The sequence below is a fragment of the Paroedura picta genome, chromosome 5 (assembly GCF_049243985.1).
Source record: "Paroedura picta isolate Pp20150507F chromosome 5, Ppicta_v3.0, whole genome shotgun sequence".
Lineage (NCBI taxonomy): Eukaryota > Metazoa > Chordata > Lepidosauria > Squamata > Gekkonidae > Paroedura > Paroedura picta.
In genome coordinates, this window is record NC_135373.1 from 119,233,066 (window position 1) to 119,251,450 (window position 18,385).

Genomic DNA, 18,385 nt, shown 5'->3' on the forward strand with positions numbered 1-18,385 from the left:
CCTCCCTCTTTCCTGCCCTGCCTCCGTTTGTTTGTTTGTTTGTTCGTTCGTTCCTTCGTTCCTTCGTTCCTTCCTTCCCTCCTTCCTTCCTCCTATCCTTCCTCCCTCCCTCCCTCCCTCCCTCCGTTCTTTCCTGCCTTCCTTCCTTCCTTCCTGCCTGCCTGCCTCCCTCTTTCCTGCCCTGCCTCCATTTGTTTGTTCCTTCGTTCCTTTGTTCCTTCGTTCCTTCGTTCCTTCGTTCCTTCGTTCCTTCCTTCCTTCCTTCCTTCCTTCGTTCCTTCCTTCGTTCCTTCCTTCCTTCCTTCCTTCCTTCCTTCCTTCCTTCCTTCCTTCCTTCCTTCCTTCCTTCCTTCCTTCCTTCCTTCCATTTAGTTTGAATTCTTCTGGCTTTAAATCCCGAAAAGCAGAATGTAATGTCAGGGCCATCCCTTTGATGAACAAACAGAATCCAGCAGCTTAAACCACAGCCACGTTCCCAGTAATGCGTCGAAATCGTTTTCCCATCGCGTAGCTGGTTTGGTGGTCGCGCTTGATCTCGCCCCTCCATGAAATGCGGCCTGACTGTCACATTCATCCGAGTAGGATTGTGTCGGAGGAAGTGGGGGAGAGACGGAGGGAGGCAGAAGCTACGGCAGACACCAGGAAGGGTTAACCAGCCGGGCCGGCGTGGAACAATGAAGACAAGGGCAGCTTTAAACGAAATGAACTGAATATTTCATCCGGCCACTCGGCTGCCTGCTCCAATTGCCTCCTTTGCTAGACTGAGCTCTTAATCTAAAGTGACAACAACATCAGTTTCCATGTGCACCAGTCACACGGAACATGACTTCCTTAGCATAAACACTATTTACATGGAGTGTCTGGCTAGAGCTGGGAAGCAAGAGCGTGGCCAGCAAAGGCACCGGGCTTGCAGTGAAGGATGGAGAACAGGCAATCGAGAATCAGAGTGGGCAAATGAAAGCATGATCCTTCGGGGGCACATCTCTGACACTTTGGGGGACTTTGCACTGGTAACCTCGTTTCTCGTCCAGGCAGTCTGGTTCGGAAAAGGGTGGGGAGGGAGTACCTTTTTCATTTCCGACACTTAGCCAAATGCATTTACGCGTGACCCGCTTTCCGACTTTACATGACATTAAAAAAAAAAGGAAACGTAGGGCTGTAATTGCGAGATTGCACCATTGGGAATGTTTTATATGGCTCCGTGCCCTAAGACAGGGGTAGTCAACCTGTGGTCCTCCAGGTGTCCATGGACTACAATTCCCATGAGCCCCTGCCAGCAAATGCCCCTCTCTCAGCCCCACGTACCTCACAGGGTATCTGTAGTGGGGAGAGGAAAGGGAAGGCAATTGTAAGCCTCTTTGAGACTCCTTCAGGCTGTTTGTTCTGTTGGGCTTGCGACAGTGTTACTTGCGGAAGGTGGAAGCTCTGATTTGGCATTGTTTTTGCTAGGCTTGCCACATTGGCCTGAGGGGCTGCTGTGATTATCTGATTTGATGTTGGTCAGTGCTGTTTGCATTCATAAGCTTTTCAACAGCGATTGCTCTCGGGTGTTGACTGTGGACTTTTTCAGTTAGTAGGCAGAAAACACTACATCCTGTACACTTTGGGTGTTATTTGGTTGAAAGACAGCAGCTCCTAAAATAGTATCAAGAGACCTAAATACTTATGCCCTTCCCAACATCTGAAAAATACTATTTTTTTTAGGTGAACAGACAAATGACTCTTGGACATTAGTTGTAGATTATTAATCAGAATTATTACCCACAATTGTACACCATCGAGTTGGAAGGGGCCATCTAGTCCAATCACCTGCTCAGTGCAGGATCAGCCTAAAGCATCCAGGATAAGGATCTGTCCAGCCGCTGATTGAAGACCCCCAGTGAGGGGAGCTCCCCACCTCCTTAGGCAGCCCATTCCAGTGCTGAACTAGACTCCTAGAATCCTAGAGTGGGAAGGGGCCATCCAGGCCATCTAGTCCAACCCCCTGCTCAACGCAGGATCAGCCTCAAGCATCCAGGATAAGGATCTGTCCAGCCGCTGATTGAAGACTGCTAATTCTGTGAACTTGGGAATATTGTGAGTTGCTGGGCAGAAGGGACTGCATCAGTGCTTGGCTCTTGTGGCCATTTCTTGTGCAGGGAAATACCAATCAGTCTTTAGGGATTGGGAGGAGAATTTCTTCTAGCCAGACGGGGCAGCGTTTCCGTTTTTTCTTGGGTGGGGCATCATCTGGGCATGAAATTGGGTTCACGGTCAGTGGGTAGGTAGTTGTGAGTTTCCTGCATTGTTCTGCAGGTTGGCTGCTTCCTGCCTTCCCTGTGACGCCAACAAAGCAAAGACCGGTCAGCCGAAGAAGTAGGAAAGAGTAAAAGCTGACAAGATGGCTAAGAATAATGTAATTCTTCTTTAATTGTACCTCATTCTGACTTAACAATTAAAGAAAAATCACGTTCTTCTTGGTTGTCTTGTCAGCTTTTTTGGTCTTCCCTGTGCTGGCGTCAGTGATGATGGCTGAATGCATAAATCATCTTTGATTGAGTGATTGATACATACTCTGTCTTTTCTCCCAATGGGGATCCAAAGCAACTTCCTTCATTTTCCTCTCCTCCATTTTATCCTCATGACAGCCTTGGGAAGGTTAGGTGGAGAGAGTTTGACTTGTCCACATTCAGTCAGAGAGTTTCTGTGGCATGAGCAGGGATTTGAACCTAGGTCTCTCGGAGACTGTTCCAGCACCGCCATGCCACACTGGATTTCTATGACTAGCATAGCACCCAAAACTTCATACTGGCCATTGGGTTTATGATTCTTATTGGAATGAAGTTGTGAAGCAAAAGAAAAAGACAACATCTGATCTTAACATTTCCTCACCAAGAATTCCCTAAATATCAACTATCCATCAAAATCATAAATGAATGCAAAAGCTGACAAATAGCATTGCTGAAACCAGTGGTCCTCCAAGGGGTGTTTGAGGATTGCATGGCGCTCACCAAAGTGTTTCTTGGCTCCCACTTGCGCACAGTTTGAGAACCACCGACCTAGAATGGGTGAAGAAACTAGGCCTCGAGGAAGGAGTTTATGCCAAGGTAATATCGTACATCTTGCCAAGTACACTTATTTAACTTGTAGTAATAATCACACAATCATAATATAGGGTTTTCAAAGAATGTTAGACTGGCTCTCATACTTGAAACGACGGCTGTCTATTACGAGTAGATTTCTGGAGGATTAACTACTAATAGAACAGTATCTATTTCATGATTGCTAATCCCCAATGAGTGTTTTTTAAATAATTAATTGGCACTTAACGAAGGGATTATGTTCATTGTGGTGGCACAGAGGAAGCTATAAAAGGGTTCTACGGATGATTGAATGCCAATGGGAGTAGTCTTGGAATAAAGCAGAAGGAAGATGATAAGGAGAACGTAGAGCAGGGGTAGTCAAACTGCAGCCCTCCAGATGTCCATGGACTACAATTCCCAGGAGCCCCTGCCAGCGAATGCTGGCAGGGGGCTCCTGGGAATTGTAGTCCATGGACATCTGGAGGGCCGCAGTTTGACTACCCCTGACGTAGAGGGACACCCAAGTGCTACTAACATTACAAGCAGGAGTAAAGCTTTTTGCAAACTCGGTCTTGAACAGCTTATTTTAGTCCACTTTCTGGTATTGTGATTTATCCCTACTCTTGCCCCTGATATATTCATTAGTGTCCCTTTTCTAAGCTTAATGGGAACAGGAAATAGATCTAGAGGTAGGTGTAGCTAACTGTTGTCCCTTGTTACATACGTGGTTACATACGTGCCCCCTAAAGCTCTGATTTATCTCTTATTATAGAGCCTGTTTATGTGACCAATGACATAAATTTTCTATTCCCAGACCTGTTGTCCATTCTTTGCCGTGGTGGCTCTCTTATGACATTTTATCCCAGGGTATTTCCTTTGGAGTTTCTGAGCATGAAGTCATCCTTAATACAGATGCTTCACTCTTGGGATGGATTGCCCTCTGTGAGGGATTGTCTACATGGGGGTACACTGTAAGAAGATGAAAGACAGCTTCATAGTAATCTGCTAGATTTGTGCACAGTTTGTATTGTCCTTTTTCAGTTACCCTGCACAAACAGTTACACTTTGTTGTTGTTAGGTGCAAAGTCGTGTCCGACCCATCGCGACCCCATGGACAATGATCCTCCAGGCCTTCCTGTCCTCTACCATTCCTCGGAGTCCATTTAAGTTTGCACCTACTGCTTCAGTGACTCCATCCATCCACCTCATTCTCTGTCGTCCCCTTCTTCTTTTGCCCTCAATCGCTCCCAGCATTAGGCTCTTCTCCAGGGAGTCCTTCCTTCTCATGAGGTGGCCAAAGTATTTCAGTTTCATCTTCATGGTCTGGCCTTCTAAGGAACAGGCAGGGCTGATCTCCTCTAAGACTGACCGGTTTGTTCGCCTTGCAGTCCAAGGGTCTTCTCCAGCACCATGAGCTCAAAAGCAGTTACACTTACCTATAAACTATTCTTCACCGAGTACCTTCTGTGTAGGCACACACACCCTCCCTCCTGCCCCTCTGCCTTCAATAGCAGTAGGTCGCTGTGGCATGGGAGCATGTGGTTCCTTGATGGGAACAAGTTTCTGGCTCTGTCACACAGTACCCCCTGGAGGCTCTTTACTATACAAACCTCTTTAGTGGCAGGCTTGCTTTGCATAATCTTCTTGTGTGCCTACACAGAGATACTCTGTTCAACAGGTAAGTGCAACTTTTTTCTGCACAGCCTTCTTGAATAGCAAATTTCTTGAGAAAGTGTGTGTGTGTGTGTGTGCGGGTGGGGGGGGGGAGGGCTGGGCTGGATGGCCTTTTGTGATCTCTTCTAGCTCTGTCTGAATCTCTGTCTGATTCTGATTCAGAGAATACATTTCAATATGTATAGTAAATAACCTCCCAAATCTCTCTGTATATATTCAGGAACTCCAGAGGCTTTTCCTGGTAAAAAAGACGTGTTCTCTGAAACCCATCAAGGTGTTAGCAGTGGAATGTTTTGACAGAAATGTCTTTATGAAATTACTGATTGTGCAAACGGAGCAGGATTCAAGTCAATCACCAGGGAGCCGCTTCATGAATCTGGATGAGGTCAGACACCTCCTTAAGGATGCGGTTTGATAATCCAACATCAAACCCCAAAGAATTCCATTAATAATCTTTGCTAAAAAAAAAAAATTCCATTTGTTATACAGATCTTTGTGTTTAGATCAGCTGTGCGGTAGAAACATGAAAGGGTGTCATGCTTGGCCCTTTGACAACAGAACACCTACAAGGAGCTGAACGGAGAGCCCAGGCAGGGCTAGGACTGGAGCTGAATGGTGTGGGAGGTTAGATCCACGGGAAGGGTCGAACTCTTTGAAGGAAGAGTGGGACAAAAACTTGCTAAATAGATAGGCAGTGTACTGGTGTGCTTTTTCTTTTTTTTTACTTGCAGAGAATTTAAAGCAATTACCATGGTTATTTAAAAATGCAGCTGGAAATGATATGGCTAATTCTCAATGTAGCACCATGTGTAAATACTTAAATCTAGAGATGAGGGCCATGAACAGAACAAGTAGATCTTTCTATAAATCTGAGGAGAAAACTCGCAATTTTTTTTTTCAGGGAAATTGAATAGTAAACAAAGTACAGTAAAGGGAAAGAATCCCCCTAAAATAATAGAAGCAACACCTCTAGATTTGAAAAAAAAAAGTCAGGTAAAGAGGAAATAATTCCCCTTTGTGTCCCCATTGTGCAGAAATGTAAGGTATATGGGAAGATATCTTATGAGTTGTTGGGAGAGAAGAAGTGAAAAGGGAGCGGATGGTGGTGGTGGTGGAAAGAGGAAATAACCCTGGAGGGGATATGAGGATGGAATAAGTTTCTCCCCACAAGTCCCTGTGAGTCTACTGTTTGGACATCCTACTTTCCTGCCTCAGGAATAATAGAATCATAGAGTTGGAAGGGGCCATAAAGGCCATCTAGTCCAACCCCCTGCTCAACGCAGGATCAGCCCAAAGCATCCTAAAGCATCCAAGAAAAGTGTGTATCCAACCTTTGCTTGAAGACTGCCAGTGAGGGGGAGCTCACCACCTCCTTAGGCAGCCTATTCCACTGCTGAACTACTCTGACTGTGAAATTCTTTTCCTGATATCTAGCCTATATCGTTGTACTTGAAGTTTAAACCCATTACTGCGTGTCCTCTCCTCTGCAGCCAGCAGAAACAGCATCCTGCCCTCCTCCAAGTGACAACCTTTCAAATACTTAAAGAGGGCTATCATGTCCCCTCTCAACCTCCTTTTCTCCAGGCTGAACATTCCCATCATAGGGCCTGGTCCCAGCACCTTGTTCTATTTATTTGCCGTATTTGTAGGCCGCCCCTATCAGGCCTGCCGTCTTGGGGCGGTTCACAACATTTAATAAATACAATCGAATACGATCCAGTTTAAAATCAATGAAACCGTTAAAAACAGCCCAACCATTGCTGTTGTTCTTTCGGGAGCAGATGCTGTGAGCTCCCTAGATTGTGGCAGGGAAGGACCTTTGTGTCGGCACGCTCACTTGTCTGAAAGGCCTCAACCGTAAACCTGGTGGAAGAGCTCCACGTTGCAGGCCCTGCGGAACTGTGCTAGTTCCGTTCGGGCCCCGATGTTCTTGGGGAGCTCATTCCACCAGGCAGGGGCCAGGGCCGAAATAGCCCAGGCCCCAGTGGAGACCAGTCAGTCTTCTTTAGGGCCAGGGACGACCAGACGGTTTGCGCGCACTGAGTGCAATGCCCTCCGGGGGACACTTGTAGTAGATGTCGACCAGGGCTTTGCAAATGGGGGCCGGGAAGCTCCTTTTCGGTCTGTTGGCAACTGCCTGTTGTCATGGGTAAATGTTTGTACGTGTGGAAAGATCCTCCGAAAGCAGCAGGGGGAGGCTGGTGCAGAGGGAATGCTCCGAGCAGTAAGCATAACACAGCTGCGCACTGTTTATGCTTAGGCCACAATAAAAAATGGCCATAAAATTCGAGATGTCAGAGCGCCACTTGGCTTTATTTATACTGTTTCCTCTGAGCTCTGTCACCCAACGCATTCATCTCCAGAGCTCCGGTGAGGGGCAGGGGGGGCGGGGAGGAGGTTAAAATATCGCGGCTCAGACTAGGAGCGGAGCGAAAGGAGATTCATCATGGCCCTATTAAAAATATGTAAATAGGGCCATGAAGTTGGTTTACTGTCCTACAGCTCTCCATCTCAGTAGGCCAGGGTATACATAAGCCGGAAGATCTGGAATGAGTGATGGATTAGGCAAAGAGAGGGGTTTCCTCTTGTCCAGCTAGAAAAGCACTGGGGAAGTGCGTGCGGAGATTGAGTAGCTTTTCTGCAGTGGCTTTTTCTAATCTGGGAGGGAGTCTCAAAAGGGACACCCACCCCTCCCCCTTCTTGCACAAACGACAGAAACAATTGACACTAGCAGGAAGTGAGTAAGGTCATCTGTATATGTTTAATTTTAATTTCTAATGGTGTTTTCTTGGGATTTTTAATTGTGGGTGATTGTAACCCGCCACGAGCTGGTCTCGGGAGTGGTGGGAAATCAAAATCATCCTCATCCTCATCATCATCAGGATTGCCCATGAAAATAAAATGAAAAAAGGGGTGTGAGTGTGAAAAGATGAACCTTTTAACACCTGCATTAGGCTGAGTCCAGTAAGAGAAGAATGCATGTCTTCCTACTGTATGGGAATTTGTTTCTCTATCATGTGTCATGGGGACTGTGTGTGAATGACACAGCCACATGGAATGGTCTGATCACCTGGGCCTTTTTAACATGCTAGTTCTGCGAGGCAGACCCAGGTTGGTGTAGTGGTTAGGAGCATGAACTTCTATTCTGGCGAGCTGGGTTTGATTCCCCACTCCTCCTCCACATGCAGCCAGCTGGGTGACCTTGGGCTCACCACAGCACTGAGAAAGCTGTTCTGACCGAACAGGAACATCAGGTCCCTCCCAGACCCCCATCCCACAGGGCACCTGCCATAGAGAGAGGAAAGGGAAGGTGAATGTAAGCCTCTTTGAGACTCCTTCAGGTAGAGAAAAGCGGCATAGAAGAACCAACTCTTCTTCTTCTTCTTCAGTAATATCAGGGCTCTCTCAGCCTCACCTCCCTCACAGGGTGTCTGTTGTGGGGAGAGGAAAGAGAAGGCGATTGTAAGCCACTTTGAGACTCCTTCGGATAGAGAAAAGCGGCATATAAGAACTAACTCTTCTTCATTGAGCTGCTCTTCCTGAAAAAGCAGGGAGTGGGCAAGAGCCCACCTTAGAGGAATCCCCAGAGATATACTGGGCAATGTCTACTGCAATCTCACCAATCTTTCTTTCTTTCTTTCTTTCTTTCTTTCTTTCTTTCTTTCTTTCTTTCTTTCTTTCGACCGCTGCTCCCATAACTGGCTTGCAGCGGTTAACAAATAACAAAATCCATACAGTTTAAAATCCCCCGAAAAACTTGATGCCACTCGTAAGGGTTCTTCAGCCTGAAATCAGACCCTGGATCTGCCTTCATAGGTATTCCATCTATCTCCACTCAGAGCCAATAGTCAACAACTGGGCTTCTTTAAATAATAAAAATCCAGGTAATCCAGTAAATCCACTTGAGATTAATAGTTATGCAAAAACCCCAAGGCAGGCTGAATCCGTTTGAACAATCCTCTGCTTCTAGCCAGGCCCAGATAATATAAGCCAAGCGCAGTTTTGACTGCCCCTTGCATTTTGACCAGAGGTCCATCGCATGCCAGTTGGCTGACATTGATGTTTTGCCGCTTTAACAGCATTTGTTTAGCTATATTTAGTAACAACATTTATGCCGTCTAGACTACATGTCAAAATGACTGCTAATGCCGTTCTGATCAATTTTCTTTAAAAGGACAGGCTGGGAAATAGAAGCTTGATTTATTTTCATTTGGAATTAAACTTTATTTTTTTTTATAGTATCAGCTGCATGGAGGGACTGATTGAACTAGGCAAGATAAGCTGTGCCAGAGATCAGCTGCACACATACAGAGAAGAAGAGTCGGTTCTTCTATGCTGCTTTTCTCAAAGTGGCTTATAGTCACCTTCCCTTTCCTCTCCTCACAACAGACACCCTGTGAGGGAGGTGAGGCTGAAAGAGCCCTGATATTACTGAAGAAGAAGAAGAAGAAGAAGAAGAAGAAGAGGTGGTTCTTATATGCCACTTTTCTCTTCCCAAGGGAGTCTCAAAGCGGTTTACATTCTCCTTCCCTTTCCTCTCCCCACAACAAACCCCCTGTGAGGTGGGTGAGGCTGAGAGAGCCCTGAGATTACTGCTCGGTCAGAATAATACTATCAGGGCTGTGACTAACCCAAGGTCACCCAGCTGGCTGCTTGTGGAGGATTGTGGAATCAAACCCGGCTCAGCAGATTAGAAGAAGTCTGCATTCCTAACCACAACACCAAGCTGGCCTTCACAACCAAGTAGTGTGTTGTGGGCATGGGCAGGTAAGGATGCAGAAATGTTTCCTCTATTTTCATTTTTTAAAGGGTTTAGTACTCCTTTTGCTGTTGTTGTGCTTTATACACTCATACACTCAAGTGTATTATGCAAGCGTTTGAACATTTTTATATACTTATGTGCTTTTAATCTTGTTTTCATACTTTCTTGCCTGCTTCCTTGAGGACTCTAAATTGGGTGAAAAATAGATTATTTAAAAAAAATTACGTAAACCCATGTGGTGGGTTTTTATACAATGTGTCTATAGCATTGATGCACATCCTGGTGCATATTTATAGATATGATTATACATACAAACACAGACACATGAAATACTAATTCATTGACCTACGAATAGCGTTATTATGTGGGCATTCTCCAGAAGAACATCAGCACAAATAAACACCATTAAAACACACATCTCCATGCACTAGCAATCCATAAAATGTTGCACCTACAATTCCTTGTATTAACACCAATGGTTATACATGATATGTCCAATGAGCAGATGCATTTCGACCCTTAGGGGGTAAAATAAACATCATGCACGCATATATTCATACATGATATAACTAAGTCCTGGCAGGTCATACAAGGGCCCTGAAATAGATAGAGAATATTTTTTAAAGCATTTTCGAGAATTTTAGAGATGTTTTAATAAAAGCTAAAAACAAAGTGTGGTGGTTACTGACAGTAAAAGTGAAGCTCTGAACTCTACTCATAGTCCTATTCTCTTATATCGAGCTCCCAGTCAGTTAAAGTAAAGTTAACGGTATCCCCTGTGCAAGCACCGAGTCATGTCTGACCCTTGGGGTGACGCCCTCCAGCGTTTTCATGGCAGACTCAATACGGGGTGGTTTGCCAGTGCCTTCCCCAGTCATTACCGTTTACCCCCCAGCAAGCTGGGTCCTCATTTTACCGACCTCGGAAGGATGGAAGGCTGAGTCAACCTTGAGCCGGCTGCTGGGATTGAACTCCCAACCTCATGGGCAGACAGCTTCAGACAGCGTTTCTGCTGCCTTACCACTCTGCGCCACAAGAGGCTCATTGCGCCACAAGAGGCTCACAAGAGGCCCAGTCAGTTAGTTCTACGTAAACTTTAATTTGTAGCAGGTCTCAGGTCCAAGCTGAACGGTCCTCCCTGTGCTTCTTGCACTACAGGGGCCAGTGGGTCTGGCTGGCTTCAGGGCTGTTCAGACATCTTTGTCAGCATTGGTGGAAAATCAGTAAATATCTATGTGTTGATGTTAGTGATGCACAATCCCCCCTAGCAACCAGTGCAGGTGTGGAGGGGACTTCCCGAAATTCAGTCTTGGCTAGGCCGGTGTCACAGAGTTGCCATTGGCAATGAGATGACATCAGTTCTACTGCACTCTAGGAAGTAATTGCTGGTGACATGGGACGCTCTGGTATTTGGCCAAAAACTCTATGATAGGCATCCATTTTACCATAGAGTTTTTACCTAAATACCTGACCATTCCACATCCCTTGCAATGTGTTGGCTTCACTTCCAATATGTGCTGAAAGTGAGATCAACACATCCTGCAATGCTGGCCTAGCCCTTCCCTCACTGCCATCTATCAGTAGGGCCTGGCAGTCCTGATCTGTCTGTCTGTCTGTCTGTCTGACTCTGTCCATCCCCGTCCATTTGTCTGTCCATCTATCTTCCATTTGTCTCCCATCCATCATCCATCCGTCTGTCTGGCTGTCTGTCTTCCGTCCTTCATCCATCTATCTGTCTTCCATCATCCATTAGTCTGTCTGTCCATTTGTCTGTCTGCCCGTTTTCCTGTCTGTCCAACATCCATCCTTCCACCCATCCATGATTGAGATCCAGGCCCTGACAGAGTTGCCAAGATTGCGCACGGCCCGTAAAGTTGTGCTCTTCCACCAGGCCTGTGGTTGAGGCCAGGGTGATTTAGATCATCATTACAATGGGCCGAGCTCCTTTCTCTCTTTCCTAGCTCAATCTCTGCCCCCCATCATAGGCTCCCCCCCACTCGCCTACTCATAGAATCATAGAATCATAGAGTTGGAAGGGGCCATACAGGCCATCTACTCCCATCAATATGTCTGGGAAAGGTGGGGGAGGGGGAATAATTCCCAGCAAGGCAATGTCAAATGAACAAAATGGTGGAAGATGAAACATTTTAAATATGATAAACTTGAATAACATTTACTGTATTTATGTTTTTATTGAATATTGGTTTTAAGCGTTGTAAACAGCCCCGAGCCTCCTCGTGGGGAGGGGCAGGCTATAAATCCAATACCAGAAGGGGTGGGATACAAATCCAAGAATAAAATAAATAAACTAATAAATGTATTATTATTAATATAATAATAATAATAATAATAATAATATCCATCTACCCATCCATCCGTCTTCTGTCCCCCGTCTGTCTATCCTAAAATTATTGCTATTTGCAATACTGTTATCTATTTTGCATAAAGTGCTGTGGGACCCGCATGCTTTTCCTGGTCATTGAGGTTGTCTTCATGATGCCAGCCCTCCAGAGTCTGCTTTGTATTTTCTTTATTTGACAGCCCTTTTCCTGGCACTGGAACAGAACCCGGAGCTGGCAACCGTCACTTTATAAAGCAGGCTTTGGAGAGTATGTCGAAGCCAGACCTTTTGTAAACAGAAAATCAGGAATGGTAACATCCTTAGGGCTGCTGACCTGCTTTGTTTCCAAATAATTTCAAGGACATCCGTTTGAGTGCACGGAAAGGTATTCTGTTTATGGAGTCTTGTCACAGACACCTGTAACCATTTAATGGCTCGGTGCTCTGCACGGCGCATGGTGAGGCTGGGGCGGGCCTTTTTGATCTGAGCTATCTTTGCCCTTTAAAAGCTCTTTAAGCTAACACACGGAATCCAGCCGGGAGGCTGCATTGTGCTCCTTGACATTGTTTAATGTGGAAGACGAAGGATTGCTCGTTTTGTATACACCATGGGCACTTCCTAAGTGTAGATTGTTCTCGGAGAAATGCGATATGTAAATGTTATTGTTAGGAAGTTGGCGCTGGGCTGCAATTAGGTCTTTTAGAATCATGGACCTGGTTGGGCTGAAGCCTTAAGAAGGTAAAAAGCCCTGATGGATCAGGGGTCCATCTGGTCCAGCCTCCTGTCTCACACAGAGGTCAACCAGTTCCTCTGGAGGGTGAACAACAGGCCATAGAGGCCGAGTCCTTCATTAGAACATAAGAAGAGCCCTGCTGGATCAGACCAGTGGTCCATCTAGTCCAGCACTGAGGTCAAGGCCTCCCCCTGATGTTGAATCCCGCTTTTGGGATTCTGGAGGTCCCCCTCAAGTCTTGTAGTCACGGATTGGCCTCTCTTCCATGAATCTGCCTAATTTCCTCTTAAAGCAATCTAGGCTTATTGTCATAATGATTCCCACTAGCAGTGAATTCTGCAATGATTTACTCATTGAATCAAGGAAGTATTTATCTGCCTTGAACCTACTTCAGTTCCTCTGGAGGGCCAATATCAAAGCATAGAGGTGCCAACATCAAAGCATCAAAGCCTTTAATAGAACATAAAAGCCCTATGGATCAGACCAGTGGTCCATGTAGTCTAGCATCCTGTGTCACTGTGGTCAACTAGTTCCTTCAGGTAGCCAACTACAGGACATAGAAACCATGACCTTCTCCTGATGCTGTCTCCTGGTTCTGGGTTTCAGAAACTTCATGCTTCTGAACATGGAGGTTCCGTTGCTGGTAACCATTGATAGACTTATCCTCCATGAGTCTCCAGTTTTCTTGTGTATTTGAACCTTTGGAATGAAAGAGAGAAGAGGGTCATGTGTGTGTGTGTGTGTGTGTGTGTGTGTTTTTTTGCATTTGAAAACACTGCAATCTGCTTAATACTGGCATTAAACTATGCGAAGTCAAGCAGACTTCTCCGTTCTCAAAAAAATGGCCTGTCTCCTTGAATGGATGGTCTATCTAGAGCAGAAGGAAGGGTAGCAGAGATCTTGGATTCGGCTCAACTTCAAATCTTCCTTCAACCAGCAAACTCACCTGCACAGCCTTGGAAAGCTCTGTCTCTCTGTTTAACCCAGCTTTGCTGGGACAAAGCTATATACTTGTTCACAATAGTGGCGAAACACTAAAATCTAGATCACATTCTGGAGGTAAATTCTGCTCTTCGGAGGAATGTTGGCTTGGTGTTAATTTCCCAGGGAAAGGTTAGGACAACTGCTGGCCCCTTCTTGGACTTCATCTGTGGTAGCTGTCACATATTGGAAGGTTCTTCCTGAGGATATTAGGAAAACACAGTGTTAGATTTTGGGAAGTTGTGTGAGATGGAGTTGTTGAGGAGGGCCATATCTGGTTGATAGATAGGGCATGCTAACCTCCAGTTGGAGCCTGGAGTTCTAGTACATCTTGACCCTTTGAGGGCTTGAACACATGAAGCTGCGTTCTACTGAATCAGACCTTTGGCCCACCAAGTTCAGTAATGTCTAATATGATTGGCAGCTGCTCTCCAAGGTGTCAAGCAGAGGTCTTTCATATCACCAACTATCTGGTTTTTTAAAAAAAAAAGCTGGAGATGCCAGGGATTGAACTTGGGGCCTTCTGCATGCCAAGCAGATGTTCTTCCACTGAGCAACATTCCCTCGCCACAAAGCAAAGCACTGGAAATGAATGTCCCAAGTGTTTTTTGGCTGATCATCCCTTTGACAGCACTGAGGCTCTCTGAGCAGTCTCTCCCCATGATACGATAGCTATATTGAAAGATGTAAAAGGTTGACATGTTGAAGAGGGATCCAGCTTGTTTACTGCAAACTTAGAGGCAAAGAATAGGAGCAGTGGGTTCAAATTACAGGGAAGGAGGCTCCACTTAAATATTAGAAAGCATTTTCTGATGGTGAGGGTACTCTGTAGTGGGAATATGCTGCTTCAGAGGGTGGTGGAGTCTCCATTGGATGTTTTTTAGGAGATGATAGGAAGAGCACCTGTCAGGGGTGTGTGTGTTTTTAAAGCCCCTGAGAAAGTAGGTGGTGGTGGGGGAGCTAGACTGTGGTCTTTTTCAGTTCTGTGTGATTCTGATTCATCTTGGAGGAGGGCAGGATGCTGTTTCTGCTGGCTGCAGAGGAGAGGACACGCAGTCATGGGTTTAAACTTCAAGTACAACGATATAGGCTAGATATCAGGAAAAGGTTTTCACAGTCAGAGTAGTTCAGCAGTGGAATAGGCTGCCTACAGAGGTGGTGAGCTCCCCCTCACTGGAAGTTTTCAAGCAAAGGCTGGATACACACTTTTCTTGGATGCTTTAGGATGCTTAGGGCTGATCCTGCGTTGAGCAGGGAGTTGGACTAGATGGCCTGTATGGCCCCTTCCAACTCTATGATTCTATGATCTCAGAGTCATAGTTTAACACTTTCTGAGATTTCTGAGTCCAGAACTATGTGTTGGATATGGAGAGATTATTTCAGTTAGTAAGATCAACCAGAATACTAACATCCCAACTATCTGATCAAAACTCAGTTTAGCAAAAAGAGAGGATCTAAGCGGTTTGCTGAATTCCTTGGATGGGGGAGGAGGAGAGTCGTATCAGTGTGTGTGTGTGTGTGTGTGTGTGCTGTGTGTTTATGTCGTTGTGTAATCCCCTGCCTCAAGAATGAAGTGTTCACCTTCCCCGGATAAACCGTCACCTCTTTTCCTTATTGCTGCTAAATATATGCTAATAACGGCCATCTATATGTATTAAATTGAGAAATATGTGCTAAAGTTAATTCCGTCTTTGTAATCATCCAAGGATTAATGTGGCCATTTTGGGCCGCGCACCTTCTTATTAGTCTTTTGCATCCAAGACATTCATTTTCCCGGGTGTCTCGCCTGGTGCAATGATAACCTAATAAGGGCCTTGTTCATACAATCAAGATGCAGAGGTTATCAACCCGAAGTTGTTAGCTGGAGATTACGATGTCTTTTTGGTGGAAACGAAAACAACTGACCTGTGGGACTCTGCAGTCCGTCGCGGATGGTTTTGGGGTCACTGGAAGGTGTGGTGAATTGTAGTAGTCATCTGGAGGGCCGCAGCTTCACTACCCCTGCTCTAAAGCATAAATGCTGTTGCAACAGGAAGTAGCCTGTTGACTGAAGGAGTTGGGCAGGTCAGCCATATGAAGTTCTAAGGAGTGTGTTCTGATACAAAAGGGTGTGTTTCATTCAAACCCACTCTCTCTTGGCAAGGCCTCCCAATTGGATGGTTTCTCAAAGAACAGCTCATGATAGATTCAAGGAAGATACCATCTTCAATAGATTCAAGGTGGCTACCATCATGGGGACTGAGGGAAACCTCTACTAAGGCACTAAGCCTCTGAATCCCGGCACTAGGAGGCAACGTTAGGGGAAGGCCTTGGCCTCTGTGCTGTGCCAGGGAACTGGTAGGGCACTGTATGAGATAGGATGTCAGACTAGATGGTTGGTCTGAACCATCAGGGCTTTCCTAATAGTCTTACGATGCTGGACTAAAGGGACCAGTGGTCTGACCCAGCAGGGCTCTTCTGATATCCTTAGGATGCTGGACTAGATGGACCTCTGGTCTGACCCAGCAGGGCTCTTCTTATGTTCTTAAGATGCTGGACTAGATGGACCCCTGGTCTGACCCAGCAGGGCTCTTCTTATGTTCTTAAGATGCTGGACTAGATGGACCACTGGTCTGACCCAGCAGGGCTCTTCTTATGTTCTTAAGATGCTGGACTAGATGGACCACTGGTCTGACCCAGCAGGGCTCTTCTTATGTTCTTAAGATGCTAGACTAGATGGACCACTGGTCTGATCCAGCAGGGGTCTTCTGAAGATGCTGGACCTGATTGACAAGTCATCTGATCCAGTAGGGCTCTCCTTATGTTCTTAAGAAGCTGAACTAGAGGGACCCCTGGTCTGATCCAGCAGGGCTCTCCTGATGTTCTTAGGATGCTGGAGTAGATGTACGACTGGTCTGACCCAGCAGGGCTCTGCTTATGTTCTTAATACTAGGAGAGATGTAGTCACACAAGACAGAAGACCTTTCCAGGCTTTTGCAGTCTTCATGCGAAGTGAACAATATGTTAGTAGACGGGAATCCGGAAGGTGCAGGTTCCGGGAACAGCATAATGTCATCACAGTAATAACTAAATGAAAAGGCTGGTGAAAGCTCGCTGGACTCAGGCATCTTATCTCTAGAAAGGCCAAAATCAATATATATATATTTTTGCAAAATCTAGTTAATACTTTGCCCTTTTAATTATCTGTAGCAGCAGAGGAAAGTACAAGGTCCCACCTGGTTGTCATTATTCCTTTAGTGGAAATACTCTATCAGTGTATAAAATCGGCTTTGTGCATAAGGTTAGCATTCTCCCCTCCCTTGCGGAATTCTTATTTCACTTCTGGCTCCATTTTGCTTATTAGTTGATGAACAGAGAGCGAAAGGATGCCCATTCCTTGATTCTTTGGTGAGGGTAAGAAGCCAGTATGCCATAAGGGAAAATGAGGTGTTTGGATGACAAAGGACAGAGTTCAAATCCTGGGATGAGCCATGCATCTCCCTGGGCAACCTTGAGCCAGCCTGTCATTGGCCTCTACTTAACAAGATAGTTATTTATTCTGAAATTGGGGGTGATTCCATAGATCACCCTTTCTCAACCTGTTTTTACCATCCAGAAACCCCTGAAATATTCGTCAGGCTTTGAGAAACTCCATCATGCAGAATATGGTTGGGAAGCAGAGCTGTGGACATGTCCACCTGGGGCCCCTCCCCTTCCCACCCCCTCCAGGCCCATCATTGGCCATTTTGGGGGGGTCAACATGACCGCATATGGTCATATCACCCGGTAATTTTTTTAAAAAAAATACAAAATTAATTAACTCCCGCCTGTTCAGGAAACCCATCTAGGGCCATCAAGAAACCCCAGGGCCATCAAAAAAACCCAGGGCCATCAAGAAACCCCAGGGTTTCACGAAATCCTGGTTGAAAAAGCCTGCCAAAGGATTTTCCAGGGATTTTTCTGTATTTGGCCCTGGCCCCAAATGCTGTCAGCCCTTGTTCATCTAGCAGAATATAGCCCAGTCATTTAGTGAGATGCTGGTCTACTAGCACCTTCGGTTCCAGCAACCATAAGCAGCATATTTTCCTGACAAACCGAGGCTGTAGTTTGAGAAGAAAGCATGAGCAAATCATGACCAGAACGAGTGGTAAATACAACAGTTCTCTGGCTATTTTAGAGTGTTTTATGCAGTCAGGTGGGGAGAAAGACTGGTAAGAAGAGCTGCTTTTTTTATACCCTGCTTTTCAGTACCCAAAGGAAGTGGCTTACAAACACCTTTCCCTTCCTCTCCTCACAACAGACACCCTGTGAGGCAGGTGGGGCTTGGGGAACTGGGTACTGTGACTCGCCCAAGGTCACCCAGTTGGCTGCACATGGAAAATGAGTGGGAAATCAAACCCGGTTCCCCAGATTAGAATCCAATGCTCTTAACCACAATACTAAGCTGGCTTTCAATAAGCAGTACAGTACCCTACACCAGCATGATGTCGTGGTTCAGAGAGGTGGCCTCTAATCTGGAGGGCCAGGTTTGATTCCCTGCGCCTCTCCATGCAGCCAGCAGGGTAACCTTGGGCTTGTCCCAGTCCTGTTCGAGCTGTTCACATGGAGCAGTTCCATCAGAGCTCTCTCAGCCCCACCTAACTCAAGGGGTGTCTCTTTTGGGTAGAGGAAGGGAAGGCAATGGTCAGCTGCTTTGAGACTCCTTTCAGGTAGCAAAAATCAGGGAACAAACACCAATTCTTCTCTCAGTATTAATACAGAATGAATGCTTCCTCCTCATGAGTGTCATCTGCTTTGAGACTCCTACAGGTAGGAAAAAGTGGAGTATAAAAAACGAGTCTTCTAATGTGCCC

At 45.8% G+C, this 18,385-nt stretch overlaps 1 protein-coding gene across 7 annotated transcripts in view; it reads left to right on the top strand.

Moving 5' to 3' along the window:
* SOX5 (SRY-box transcription factor 5) overlaps positions 1 to 18,385 on the top strand; it is a 909,709-nt gene that overhangs the window by 182,388 nt on the left and 708,936 nt on the right. The window lies entirely within an intron of this gene.